Source organism: Oratosquilla oratoria, chromosome 19 (assembly GCF_046742065.1).
Source record: "Oratosquilla oratoria isolate Oo_2021 chromosome 19, ASM4674206v1, whole genome shotgun sequence".
NCBI classification, from domain to species: domain Eukaryota; kingdom Metazoa; phylum Arthropoda; class Malacostraca; order Stomatopoda; family Squillidae; genus Oratosquilla; species Oratosquilla oratoria.
In genome coordinates this window covers 63,571,038-63,586,037 of record NC_134795.1, presented here as the reverse complement: position 1 = coordinate 63,586,037, position 15,000 = coordinate 63,571,038, and the positions used below count along the sequence as shown (strand labels likewise).

The 15,000-nt window shown below is 42.9% G+C and overlaps 1 protein-coding gene across 2 annotated transcripts in view; it reads left to right on the top strand.

The window, feature by feature from the left end:
* Positions 1-15,000, top strand: part of sli (slit guidance ligand) — a 1,907,921-nt gene that overhangs the window by 459,906 nt on the left and 1,433,015 nt on the right. The window lies entirely within an intron of this gene.

The window sequence follows — 15,000 nt, the reverse complement described above, 5'->3', positions numbered from 1 at the left end:
AACTTCTCAAAAACTTACTTGAACCTTGAAAGCAAATTTGACGAGTTTACATGAAATTGGCAACTCCTGAGAGGTCTATCAAAAGAAACACACAATGTAAAAAAAAAAAAAAAATGCATTAAAACAGATAATAAGATATAATTAAATGGGGGGAAATAGAATAATAAAAAAATGATAAAAAGGAAAAGTGAAAATGGGCCATGAAATTGATAAAATGACAAAAATAGATAAAGTATTATATATATATATAAAAGAACAAATGCATTAAAAGAGATGATAAGATATAATGAAATGGGGAAAATAGAATAATAATAAAAAGGTAAAAAAGAAAACTGAAAATGGGCCCTAAAATGATTGAAATGAAAAAGCACTATATATATATATATAATATATATATATATATATATATATATATATATATATATATAAACAGATACATTAAAATAGATAATAAGATATAAGGAAATCGGGAAAATAGAATAATAAAAAGATAAGAAAAGTGAATATGGGCCCTAAAATGAATAAAATGAAAAAACACTATATATAAATAAAAAACAAATGCATTGAAATAGATAATAAGATATAATGAAATGAGGAAAATAGAATAATAAAAAAAGATAAGAAAAATGAATATGGACCCTAAAATGAAAAAAAAATGAATAAAATTAATAAAATGCTTTATACAAAAAAAAATGCATGAAATCAGATAGTAAGATATAATGAAATGGGGAAAAACAGAACAATAAAGAAAAAGATAAAAAGAAAAATCGAAAATATGATTCCTAAAATGAATCTGAGTCCAGGAACGTTTTGTCGACCAAAAACATCACCGACGACAAGGAGATCCTAAACAAGATCTTCCTCTCGGGAAGGTGGACGCCCTTGTCTCGCATTTCTCCCTGCGGAAGAAAAGGGTCGTTTTGTGGGCGGGAGGGACGACCTTTCGCCGCCTCCGGGAGCTGGGAAGGTCGTGTTCATCTTCCGCCAGGAGGTCAAAGGAAGTAAAAAACATTGGAGACTACATGTCCTCCAGACACCATTTCTTCTTCTTCTTCTTCGCCTTCTTCTTCTTCGCCTTCTTCTTCGCCTTCTTCTTCGACTTCCTCTTTTTCGACTTCTTCCTCTTCTTCCTCTTCTTCTTCTTCTTCTTCTTCTTCTTCTTCTTCTTCTTCTTCGCTTTCTTCTTCTTCTTTTTCTTCTTCTTCTTTTTCTTCTTCTTCTTCTTCGGCTTCTTCTTCGCCTTCTTCTTTTTCTTCTCCTCCTCCTTCTTCTTCACCTCATTCTTTTTCTTCTTCTCCTTCTTTCTTCTTCGGCTTCTTCTTCGCCTTCTTCTTCTCCTTCTTCTTCTTCGCCTTCTTCTTCTTCGCCTTCTTCTTCGCCTTTTTCTTCTCTTTCTTCTTCTTCGCCTTCTTCTTCTCCTTCTTCTTTTTCTTCTTCTTCTTAATCTTCTTCTTCTTCCTCTTCTTCTTCTTCTCCTTCTTCTTCGCCTTCTTCTTCTTCGCCTTCTTCTTCGCCTTCTTCTCCTTCTTCTTCTTTGACTTCTTCTTCTTTGCCTTCTTCTTCAGACCAAGTTAGGGCAAGTAAAAAACAGATGATATTAGGTCAGATCAGGTCAAGTCAAAATAGGCCAGGTTAGGTCATGTCATGTAAGCCCAGGACAAAACCAGGACAGGTCAGGTAAGGTCAGGTTAATAATAAAAAAAAAAGCACAGAAGTAAAGGTCACGGGTCACGGTCTATGAAGATCCCGTTCAGGTCGGGGTCAGATCAAATTAGGGCAAGTAAAACAGATGAGGTTAGGTCAGGTCAGGTCAACTCGGGTCGTATCAGCTCAGATAAAGATGAGATTAGGTCTTGTTAGGTTAGGTCAGGTCAACTCAGGTCGTATCAGGTCAGATCAAATTAGGGCAAGTAAAACAGATGAGGTTAGGTCAGATCAGGTCATGTCAAATCAAAATAGGCCAGGTTAGGTCAGGGCAAGTAAAAAACAGATGATATTAGGTCAGATCAGGTCAAGTCAAAATAGGCCAGGTTAGGTCATGTCATGTAAGCCCAGGACAAAACCAGGACAGGTCAGGTAAGGTCAGGTTAATTTAAAAAACAGCACAGAAGTAAAGGATTGTGTAGGGTCACGGTCTATGAATATCCCGTTCAGGTCGGGGTCCGTCACACCCCCTCAGCCATACGAGAGGATCGTCTGCCGACTGCCGCACAAGCTGTACAATGCGCCACAGCGCCGAGAGCGGAGGAGGGACGTGGAAAACGTCATGTCTTCCGCACGAAAAATTGGACGAGAATAAAGTGACAGTTTATAAAGAAACGCAATATCTCAAGAAAGATGAGATTCAGCGCCTGTGGGGAGCTACAATTTGGAGATAAAGAAGAGTGAGGAGGAGGAGGAGGAGGAAAGGGAAGAAGAGAGGAGGCAGAGATTTTGAGGAGGGAGGGAGAGAGAAGGAGAGAGACGGGGAGGAAGGTGAATGTGGGTGGGGAGCTACAATTTGGAGATAAAGAAGAGTGAGGAGGAGGAGGAAGAAGAGCAGGAGGAGGGGGAAGAAGAGAGGAGGCAGAGATTTTGAGGAGGGAGGGAGAGAGAAGGAGAGAGACGGGGAGGAAGGAGAGGGTGGAAGAGGGACGGGAGGCGATGGACGGATGGAGATGAGGAAGATGACAGAAGATGAGAAGAACGGAGGGAGATGAGGAGGAGGAGGGAGAGAGATGAGAAGATGAGGGAGGCGGAGGGAGATGAAAAGGGGAGGGAGAGAACGGAGGGGAGAAGGAAGGAGAGGGGGTGAAGGCCGGGGGGGGGAGAGGGGCAGGAGGAGGAGGAAAAGAAGGACAAGGGAAAGGAGGAGAGGAGGGATTTAGAGAGGAGGAGGGAGTGGGGGAGGGAGAGAAAAGAGAGGTGGAAGGACAGAGGGGAGGGGTGGGATTAGGGAAGTAGGTAGGGAGAGAGGGAGAGATGGAAGAGGAAGGGAAGGAGAGGAGAGAGAGAGAGAAGAGAAGAAGAAGCAGAACTCATGCGACACAGGCACAGAAGCCAGAATCTATCGAACCGGAGAAGAAACTCGAAAAATGAATTACTCAGAGGAAAGAAAGAACGAGAAAGCGAGAGAGAGAGAGAGAGAGAGAGAGACGGGGTTGAATGGAAAAACCTTGGGAAGGAGATTCGGTCAAAGGCGATCATTGGTAGATAACGAAGAAAGGGGGTCGAGACTAGGAGTAAAAAATGGAGGAGAAATACAGGAGGAGGAGGACGAGGAGGAGGAGGAGGAAGAGGAGGGGGAGGAGGAGGAGGAGGAGGACGAGGAGGAGGGAGAGGGGGAGAAAGACGAGGAGGACGAGGAGGAGGAAGAGGAAAAAAATGTCCGGGGAAGGAAAACTTTGGCACAAGAAGGCTTTGAGGCCCTGAATAGGTACAATATAGTAATGCTGCATATCGCCTCGGGTGCACGTGGGAGGCGGGAGGTAGGGGGGAGAGGGAGGGGGAGAGAGGGAGAGGGAGGGGAGAGAGGGAGGGGAAGAGAGGAAAATGGAGGGGGAGAGAGGGAGAGGGAGGGGGAGCGAGGGAGAGGGAGGGGGAGAGGTTGGAGAGGGAGGGGGAGAGAGGGAGAGGGAGGGGAGAGAGGGGAGAAGAGGAGAGTTAGGGATGGAGGGGGAGAGAAAGAGGAGAAGGATTCGGAGTGGAGAGAGAGAGAGAGAGAGAGAGCGCGAGAGTGAAGGGAGAATGAGATGGATGAGGAGTGAGAGAGGTGGTATCTGTGGTGGTAATGGTGGTGGTGGAGGTGGATGAGCACGAGGAAGTGGAAGACGCGGAGGAGGGGAGGTGTTGGAGAAACAAGAATGAATAAAGATGGAGGAAGGAGGAGAAAAGACGAATAAAGAACACACACACACACACGCACACATACACACACACACACACACACACACACACACACACACACACACAGACAGACATAGACATAGAGAGACGAAGACACAAACGAAGGAAGAGACTAAGGCACAGACACAGACGCGGACAAAAAGACAGTGTATTGGGCATCTCAGAAAAAAATATGTTGAAGAAAAATCTTTCCATGGTTGAAGGGAACAAGGGAGGAAGAGGAGGAGGAGGAGGAGGAGGAGAAGGAAGAGGAGGAGGAGGAGTAGGAGGAGAAGGGGAAGGAAGAGGAAAAGGAGAAGGAAGAGGAGGAGGAGGAGAAGGAAGAGGAGGAGGAGAAGGAAGAGGAGGAGGAGGAGAAGGAAGAGGAGTAGGAGTAAGTGGAGGAGGAGGAGCAAGAGCTGTAACTAGTGGTGGAGGAGGTTGGGGATGTGGTGTTGGAGGAGAGGTGGTGGTGGAGGTGGAAGAAGCGGGCGAAGTGGTTACGGAGGAGGTGGGGGAGGTAGAGGTGGAGGTGAAAGAAATGGGGGAGGTGGTGGTGGAAGATCTATGGGGAGGTGGAAGTGGTGATGGTATAGGTGGGGAGAGTGGAGGAAGAAGAAGAGAAGAAGGAGGAGGTAGAAGAGGAGGAGGAGGAGTAGGAAAAGGAGGAAGAAGAGGAGGACATGGAGGAGGAGGAAGAGTTGGAAAAGGAGTAGGAGGAAGGGGAGGAGAAGGAATGGGAAGAGGAGGAAGGAGAGGAGGAGAAAGAGGAGGGAAAGGAGGAGAAGGAAGAAAAGGAGAAAGAATGGGAAGAGGAAGAAGAAGAGGAGGAGAAAGAGGAGGGAGAGGAGGAGAAGGAAGGAATGGGATGAGGAGGAATAGGAGGAGAAGAAAGAGGAGGAGGAGTGAGAGGAGGAGGAGGAGGAGGGAGAGGAGGAGGAGGAATAGACGAGGGAAGGGACGATAGAAGAAGAGAACGAGTTGAACTGGAAAATGGAGTTGGACATGCTGGAGCGTAGGGAAGAAGGGGAGCGACCTACAGATCATAGAAGAGGAGGAGGAGGAGGAAGAGGAAGAAGAGGAGATGACAGGAGAGAATGTACAATCGTGTACAAAAACTCTCTGAAGCCATTTACTACTGAGGAGCTGCCACAGAGATGAATGAAATGGCCTGGCTCACACACACACACACACACACACACACACACACACACACACACACACACACCTCGTGGCGCAGTGGTTAGAGTTCCCGGCTGCGGCTACGGCGGTCCGGGTTCGAATCCCGCCCGAGGCTGAAATAATTTCAGTATTGCTGCGCTGTGAGTCGTTACTCCAACTCTCCTGGGCGGGAGTTTTGTGTGTGTGTGTGTGTGTAAGCGTGTAAGGTCACAGCATTACCCATAGACCGGTCATATATGAGCTCTGAGCTCTCTTCCGGGAGGGAAAAGGCTGTCGAACACGAGTCTAACACGTGATCCAAGACCATGGTGAGTCACATACGCACACACACACACACACACACACACACACACACACACACACACACACACACACACACACACACTATTTAAAGACGGAAGTTCAGGGCATTGTATGTCGAGACCCGTTAGAACTCGGATCTCGTACCCTGAGGGAAGGTCGACAGTGTGTGTGTGTGTGTGTGTGTGTGTGTGTAATGGGAGCAGCCAATACTTAAGCGAAATAAAACGAAATGTTGAAGAAATATATGGCCTTATTATAAAACCTTCCCAGATTATTCCGCGCCCCACCCCACAATTTCATTGAGCGTTATTGTGATAATGGAGTGTTAGATGTGTTAAATTATACATCAAGGGTTGAGTCTGATACACAAGTAGACTTGGGCCAGCATTTGATGTAGAAATTTAATAGTTGAGTTTGATTTATATATTGATGAGGGTGGAGCCAAAAGTTGAGATTATTTGTTCGTCTTCTTGAATATCGAAGTGAGATATTTTTTTATTATTATTGGATTCTCGCTGACCGAGCGGATTAGAGCGTCGCTACTTGCGGCGGAGGTCGAAGTGACGGCAATTCGAACACTGCCGCCAGCGAGATGGACCAAGGGCATGGTTCATTATATTCCACGGTACAGATTCCTTCTGTAAGGGGCACCGTACTAGCCTCCTTATAGGGGGAGTTCGTGACATTAAACATAATAAGTTTTATTATTATATTTTTACGATGTTTCTCCAGTTTAGTTCTGTTTCTCATATGAATAAAATCGTTGGCAATCCAGAATGAGTCTGCAACACATGACGCCATCTACAACTCTTAATGTAATTTCCGGAGGAAGATCAATGAGTCATCATTAAATAAAAATTACCCAAATTATAATACATCTAAAGGACAACGGTCATCATGTTGTTTAACAACATTAGCAATTAAAAAACTTTTACCCAATATAGATGGCCTGGAAGACAGCAATCGCTACCAAGGCAGATTTACTTGAGCCACCTTCTCATGTTCCCTTTGTATCCCCTTGTATCGACTATATAACTCTTACTTGTATACTATGTAACTATCTGCTGAAGAAGACCAAAGATAGTGGTCGAAATATACAGTTCATTCCATTCTTCATCCGTTTACTTTCTCCGACAGTGCGGTTTTTCTCATCGAGTTTGTGTAATCAATCTATTCTATTTTCTATATATTGGATAGGTTGAGGCTAGGTGACTGTCTTGGCGAGTTACCTCCTCCTTCTTCTCCTTCTCCTCCTCCTTCTCCTCCTTCTCCTCCTCCTTCTCCTCCTCCTCCTCCTCCTCCTCCTCCTCCTCCTCCTCCTCCTCCTCCTCCCCCTACTACTACTACTACTACTACTACTACTACTACTACTACTACTCCTCCTCCTCCTTCAGCTATTCCTCCAATTCCGCCTCCTTCTCCTCCTCCTTCTCCTTCTCATTCTACTATTCCGCCTCCTCCTTCTCCTCCTTCACCTTCTTCTCCTTCTTCTCCTCCTCCACGTCCTCCTCCTCCTCCTCCTTCTCTTCCTCCTCCTCCTTACACTCCTTCTCCTCCTATTCCTACTCCGCCTCCTCTTCCACCTCCTCCTTCCTCTTCTCCTTCTCCTCCTTTTCCTCCTACTCCACCTCCTCCTTCTCCTTCTCCTACTCCACATCCTCCTTCTCCTCCACCTCCTCTCCCTCCTGCTCAGCCTCCTCCTCCTCTTCCTCCTCATTTTCTTTTCTTCCTCATCACCTTTGTGTCCTCTCATTTGCTCCATGTCTTCTTTTGTCACTCTACCTATCCCTTTCTTCTTATCTACTGGATATATCCCTAGATATATCCCTAGATATATATCTAGGGTTATATCCCTAAATATACCCCTAGATATATCCCTCTCTTCTTTTGTACTTCCTCTTTCTCCCTCTCCCTTCCCCTCCCCTTCCCTTCCCTTCTCTCTCTTACCTTTCCCTCCTCTCTTCAAAGCCTCCCTTCCCATAATATACCATTCCTTTCTTTTCGCCTTCCTTACCTTCTTTCCATATACTTTCCTTTCCTTTCCTACCCTCCCTTCTCTCCCTTTCCCCTCCCCAGAACCTCCCCATAATCTCACCCCCATCTTTCATCCAGTTTAACTCTCACCTCCCAACCGCACCTCCTCCCTCTCTCTTTTCATCCACCTCTCTCCTCACGCCCTCCGCCTCTCTCTTTTCACCCAGCTCTCTCCTCTCGCCCTCCGCCTCTCTCTCTCCCTCCCTCCACCTCTCTCTTCCCATCCGCCTCTCTCTTTTGTCATCCACCTCTCTCCTCCCGTCCACCTCTCTGTTTTCATCCACCTCTCTTCCTCCTCTCGTCCTCTGCCTCTTTCTCTCTCTCTCTCCTCCCTCCACCTCGGCCTCCACCTCTCCCTCTCTCTCTCCCTCCTCCCTCCACCTCGTCCTCAAACCCTCATACCGAGGAGGTGCCAGCTGCCGCGATGGTTTCTCAGATACCTGGACGTAATGACGGTAATCCCGAGGAAGACGCTTGGCCCCGTGGACAACTTCGGTAGTGATGTATTCCCCCCCATGGACGTAATAGGGGCTCTCGAGGTCCCTGGCCGGCCCTTCGTGGGTAACCAGCCTCCGCCAAATGACTGTACTTGGTCTATCTAATTCTTCGTTTCCAAATAGGGTCTTTCGGGGGTCGGACGTGGCAGGAGAAGGAGTCTGCCGGACGGAGTCAGAAACGCTCTTCGAGGGTCCCTTAAGAGTCATGATTTTGTGTCTTCATGTGCGTGCGTGTGTATGTATGTGATTCACCACCATGGTCTTGGACCACGTGTCGGACTTCGGGATCGACAGTTATTAACCTCCCGGATAAGAGCTCAGAGCTCGTATGACCGATCTGTGGGGTAATACTGTGACCTAACGCGCACACACACACCCAACTCCCCGCCCACGAGAGTTGGAGTAACAATCCCTCAGTGCAGCGATACTGTGTGTATGTGTTTGTAAGTAAGCATTAACAGTATATGAGAGAAAGAGAGAGAGAGAGAGAGAGAGAGAGGAGGCAAGACAAGGTATATAAAACCAAGATGGCTTACTGGAAGAAACTATCTTCACGGTCTTTTGCAATCAACGCGAAATCACCGATACGTAGAAATATTGTGTATTTCTTTCTTTTTTTTCTTATAGTGACACTTTTATCATCATCATTTTCTTTGCCCAAAAGCAAAAGCATTTTGCTCAGATAAAACCTGAAATTACTTAAATAGATTAATAAATAGGAGACATTTATGTCGAAGGAGTTTTCGGGACCAGAAGTCTTCAGAAAGTAATGTCCGAGGTATAGGATCGATCTGAGGAAAATTGAACCTTAATTGAATTTGCACACTTATTACTCCTAATCAACCGATACAATATGTCTGTGTGTATGTATATGTATTTGTATGTATATGTGTATATGTATATGTGTTTATGTATGAATGTATATGTGTACCTATGTATGTATGTATGTATGTATGTATGTGTTTATGCATGTATGTGTTTATGTATGCATGTATATAAGTACTGTATGTATGCATACATGCATGTATGTATATATGAATGTATACATGCATGTATGTATGTATGCATGTATGTATGTATGTATGTATGTTACATGTAGTAGTAGAAGTAGAGGTAGACGTGTTCCCTGAAATGGAATAACGGCATCGTCTAACGGGATGAGAGCTAAAGATTTATACGAACAAAACAGGAAGCAACTTGTCCCTGTCGTGCACATAACATACTCGTATGCAACGAAACTGAAACGGTTTGTTTAGATTAACTAGTATGCAAACAGGTGGATCTGATTAGATGCGATAGGCCTTCTAGATTGCAGGGTAGTTGACGCTGATGACCGTCATTGAGGTTCTAGAAATAAACGAGGTATTTTGTCGACCCCATTCCGTTTTCTTCCAAGAAGACATTGAGCGAGGGCGAATAGTAGAGAAGGTTCCACCCTAGACGCCAAAATGAAAGTAAGCATTTCTTCTTTAACCGGGATGTTAATGTGTGGAATTCGTTACCTTCCACTGTCGTTGAAAGTAACACAGTAACAACATTTAAAAATCGTCTAGATAAATACTTAGACTCTAATCCGCAAATAAAATACTTGATTATCTCTTGCAATAAAAGAACTGACAGCCTGGCATTCAACTGTAATTGTATAGGATAGTGGTAGCAGTAGTGTTAGTTCATCTTCTATCGCCTAGTTGCCCTATTTTCTTAACTGTAGCTTAGTATAGTAAACGCAAACAGCCTCGTTAGGGCCAGTAGACCTGCTGTTGTTTGTTCTTCCTTTGTGTTCCTTTGTTCCTTTGAGATGCTCTCTTCGTTAGTAAGAAGGTAATATGTTGGTGAATAACTCTTCCTGGCGCCAGACGATAGAGGGGAAGAAAAGGAGTTAAGGAATGTTGTCGAGAAACGTTATCAAGAGTTCAGAGGTTAAACGTTGTTCAAGAAAACGTTTAAGAATCGTTTCGTGGGAGGACAGTTTAGTAGAGGATGGTGATACTAAGAGGAGAAGGGGAAGAAAGGGAGTTAAGGAACGTTGTCCAGAAACGTTGTTAAGAGTTCAGAGGTTAAACGTTGTTCAAGAAAACGTTTAAGAATCGTTTCGTGGGAGGACAGTTTAGTAGAGGATGGTGATACTAAGAGGAGAAGGGGAAGAAAGGGAGTTAAGGAACGTTGTCCAGAAACGTTGTTAAGAGTTCAGAGGCTAAACGTTGTTCAAGAAAACGTTTAAGGATCGTCGTTTCGTGGGAGAACAATTTAGTAGAGGATGCTGATACCATGAGGAGAAGGGGAAGAAAGGAAGTTACGGAACGTTGTCCAGAAAACGTTATCAAGAGTTCAGAGGCTAAACGTTGTTCAAGAAAACGTTTAAGAATTGTTTCGTGGGAGAACTATTTAGTAGAGGATGGTGATACTAAGAGGAGAAGGGGAAGAAAGGGAGTTAAGGAACGTTGTCCAGAAACGTTGTTAAGAGTTCAGAGGCTAAACGTTGTTCAAGAAAACGTTTAAGGATCGTCGTTTCGTGGGAGAACAATTTAGTAGAGGATGCTGATACCATGAGGAGAAGGTGGGTAGTACTAGAAGAACATAAGAACATAAGAATGGAAGAGACTTCAAAAGACCATAAGGCCTACACTAGTCAGTTCCATGTCTTTTATCACCTGTCAGTCCCATTCATAAAGCTGATCTTCTCCTAAAACAAAAACCATTGGCGCCCACTACATGATTACTAAGTCTATTCAAAGGATTACAAAGGCGGAGCATGCCGACAGGAGACCTTTTGGTCCATATCTAGGTCGGATGCGAAAAAAATCATAATGATAATAAAATAATAAATAAAAACTATAATAATGTAAATAACAAATAAAATACATAAATAAATGCATAGGTATAGTTAAATAATCAACAAACAGGTAAATAGTAGATAATGATAAGTTGACATGTAACTAATAATAAATGAAAATCAAACAGACAAATGATAACAAAACAAAAACAAATAATATAAAATAAATTATAATCATTACAGCATCTTGCTTAGGTGTTTATCTAAATGATTCTTAAAGCTTCGAACTGAACTACATTGCACTACTTGTGCAATGTAGTTAAACACTCATTCCATTCGTTAAACATTCATTAGGTTAAACCAGTTCTCGTCCGTTTCCTTTCTTAAACCTAAATTTGCCCAATTTAGGTAATATTGTATCATATCTATGTACATCAGGGTATCATCACCGGGTCCTGATTTCAGCTAAATAGAATTTGCTGGAGCTTACCAGAATAAAGACTAAATTTTGTGTAACCATAATGAAAAATATTAAGCGAATATTTGCAGTTTTAAGGCGTTGGAACATATTTGCGTGGGTACAAACAAAGACTTGGACAACTTAAAAAAAAAAAAAAATCGTAGTTTTTTTTTTAAGGTTTGTAGATTTGAGGGTACTGCTGATAGTTTTAGTTCTTAAAGTCACCTTTAAACTACCCGTAGCTGGAAGTGGTTAGAGAGGAACTGACCTTGTGAATGGCTTTAGGCTTCCCAGGGCTTTATCGGTATCGGGCCTACTCGCTTTCCTTATCCTGAAGGCAGCCCCCCCCCCCCCTCCATCATCCTCATCCTCCATTTCCAGTGTCGTCCCGAAGAATCTACTCAAGTTACCGGATCAAAGCTTCCTTCTTGGCATCGACTTAGGGATTCTCTCTCTCTCTTTCTCTCTCTCTCTCTCTGTCTGTCTGTCTGTCTATTTCTCTCTGTCTCTTTCTCTATCTATCTCCCTGTCTGTCTGTTTCTCTGCCTCTCTGTCTATCTGTCTCTATCTCTCTCTGTCTATCTGTCTCTATCTCTCTCTCTCTCTCTCTCTCTCTCTCTCTGTCTTTTTCTCTTTCTGTCTGTTTCTCTGTCTGCCTCTCTCTCTCTCTCTCTCTCTCTCTCTTTCTCTCTCTCTCTTTCTCTCTCTCTCTCTCTCCCCTCCCTCCCTCCCTCCCTCCCTCCCAGAACGGAAAAACAATTTGCGGGTATTTGTTTTTTTACCCCCATTTTCTTTTCAATAATAAAAAGAAGAAGAAGAAGAAGAAGAAAACAGGAAATTGGAAAGAAAGGCGAAGAGTCCTGAGGACAAACGTCATTAGCGACAATGAGCGCCGCTGCATTCAGCTCCTTCTGGAAGATGGCCGATAATAATAATTCAAATTCAGGACAATCTCGTCGATGCGATTAATGAGAGGAACGGTGCCCCACGACGGTAGACGCACGTGCGATGCGTCTGCCGTAATGAAGACGATCCCGGGTCGGGTTTGCAAGTTGAGGGAGTTGAAGAAGACGTCGTGTGTGTTGAGTAGATGGAAGAGTTGAAATTGAAAGTGTGTGGGTTGTCTTGTTGGAGTCTCTAAGGTCTGTCGGTCGGTCTGTCTGTCTCTCGGCCTGTGACGTCACGAATGTAAGGAAGAATGTATTGAGTATTCTGCGTTTTATATGATCTTTGAAAATAGTTATTTCTTAGTTTAAGTCCATTCCTTTAGTGAGACAGGGACGGTAATTATGGTAGAATAAGATACAAAAAGTCGTAAATCTAAAAGGAAATCCTAGATAAATAAATTTATAAATAAATGAGTTGAATGATAAATGAATAAACGAACCTAAATAAATAAACAAAATGGATAAAACCGGAGTAACATTTTCGGAAACAAAAAAGTATTAAATATGCCAACGAACGCAACGTAACTACCTAGTGTAGGCCCTATGTCCTCTAGCAGCCTCCTCTATTCTTATGTTCTTATGCACTAACCTACTGTGTAAGGCTGTCTAACTTTGATTTGGGAAGCGCCTGGCGATTTTATTAAATGTCTTAATAAAATCCCCTAACATCATCTATAAGAAGGACTTTGATAGAATTATTAAACGTATCTCCATTTTGTTCTGTCGTGGAAGAAATAATTTTTATTCATATTTATCGATTCATGTATTGTTTATTTACCTACGTATTTATTCATTTATTCATTTTTTCATTCATTCATTTATTTTTTATTTATAGATTTATTTCTGTTTTTATAATTTTATTTAATTAATCTATTTATCTATTATTTACTTGTATATTTACGTATTTAATTATTTGCTTAGTTGTTTGTATTTTATTTGATCAAGGGTTTTTCTTTTTGCAACATTTATGTGACAGAACTTGTTCCTACAATATTATCTCTACATGCGATTAAATCTTTGACAATCTTGATTATATACAAGATCATAAACCATAAGAGGGAAGGAGAGAGGGAGGGAGGGGGGGGAATGGGAGTGGAGTATGTGGATGATGGAATGGGTGGGAGTGGATTTTATGCTTTGATTTTTAGCTACCTCCCTTGTAAGGGGGGAAATAGCCATTGGTATATGTATGTATGTATGCATATATGTATGTATGCATGTATGTATGTATGTATAAACCATATCTTCTGAATTATCAGTAATCAAGGATATTATGTATATGTAAATGTTAACATCATTTATCTATTCATCTATCAATCTGTTTGTTTGTTTGTTTGTTTGTTTGTTTGTTTGGGTCCCATGAACCGTATCTTCTGAATTTTCACTAGTTGAGGGTATTATGTATATTTAAGTACTTACACCATTTATCTATTCATTTATCAATCTGTTTGTTTGTTTGTTTGTTTGTTTGTTTGGCTCTCATGAACCACGTCCACACTTTTCGTAAAACTATCGTTACAGAAAACGCCACTGAATGATCACAAAATATTAATCAAAACCTGTGAGTCTCAATTCTTCACCTTCTTTTCTATCCTGCATCATGTTGACATGTGCATCTGACTAAGCGGAGCACCCTATTATCTAGATAGTTCTCTTCGCCCTAATAAATCTCTAGCAAGTTTAGTGCGAACGAAAGAACAGTCATAATTCATCTTAATTTTTCTCAGCTCGTGGGCTGTGACAGGGTAGAGACGAGCCTGCTTACCCATGAAGAAAGTGTTCGTGTTTTAAAGCCTTTTTTGTCTTTGTTTTTGTTTTTGTTTTTGTTTTGTTATTCTTTCTTTCATAACCATCCTCTCTCTCTCTCGCTCTCGTTTTATTTCTGTCTCTGTCTCTGTCTCTCTCTCTCTCCCTCTCTCTCTCTCTCTCTCTGCCTCTCTTTCTCTTTCCCTATCTCTCTCCCGTTTACTCTACCTCCCTCTCTCCCTCCCCCTCTCTCTTTCCCTCTCTCCCTCTACCTCCTCCTCACTCCACCTTTCCCTTTCTTTCTTCTGCTGTTTCCTTCGCTCTCTCCCTCCCTCTCTCCTGTCCTCTCCCTCTCTCACCCTCTCTCTCTCTCTCTCTCTCTCTCTCTCTCTCTCTCTCTCTCTCTCTCTCTCTCTCTCTCTCTCTCTCTCTCTCTCTCTCTCTCTCTCCCTTTCCCCCTATTCCTCTTCTCTCCTTTTCTCTCAGTCCCACCACTGTCCCGTTCTCCCACCCTCCAACTCTCCCCTCTCTCCCACTATCCCATTGACCTCTTATCTCAGATTCTTCTTCCTCCTTTCCTCCTCTCCCTCTTCCTCTCTACCTCTTCCCATCCCCACATATATATATATATATATATATATATATATATATATATATACATATATATATATACATATATATACATGTATATATATATATATATATATATATATATGATATATATATAATATATATATATATATATATATATATTCGTGTGTGTGTGAGTGAGTGATTCACCATTGTCTTGGATCACGTGTTAGACTCGTGATCGGCAGCTATTACACTCCAGGATGAGAGCCCAGAGCTCATAAATGCCCGATCCATGGTTAATGCTATGACATTACTCGCGCGCACACACACAACTCCTTGCCCACGAGAGTTAGATTGCCGGCTTGCAGTAAAGTAATGCTGAAACTGTTTGACCCGTGGTCGGTAATCGAACTCGGACAGCTGGATTGACGGTTGGGAACGGTACCACTACGCCGTCGATCCGTGTGTGTGTGTGTGTTTGTGTGTATATACCTAGTGTTTTACGGGGAGAGAGTTATGCTCGTAGTGTGTGTGTGTGTGTGTCTATATCTCTTTAATCTCTGAATACTGATCTCATGCTTCAGCTGTTTTGATGATGAATGTGCCCGGCTGAAGTACGTG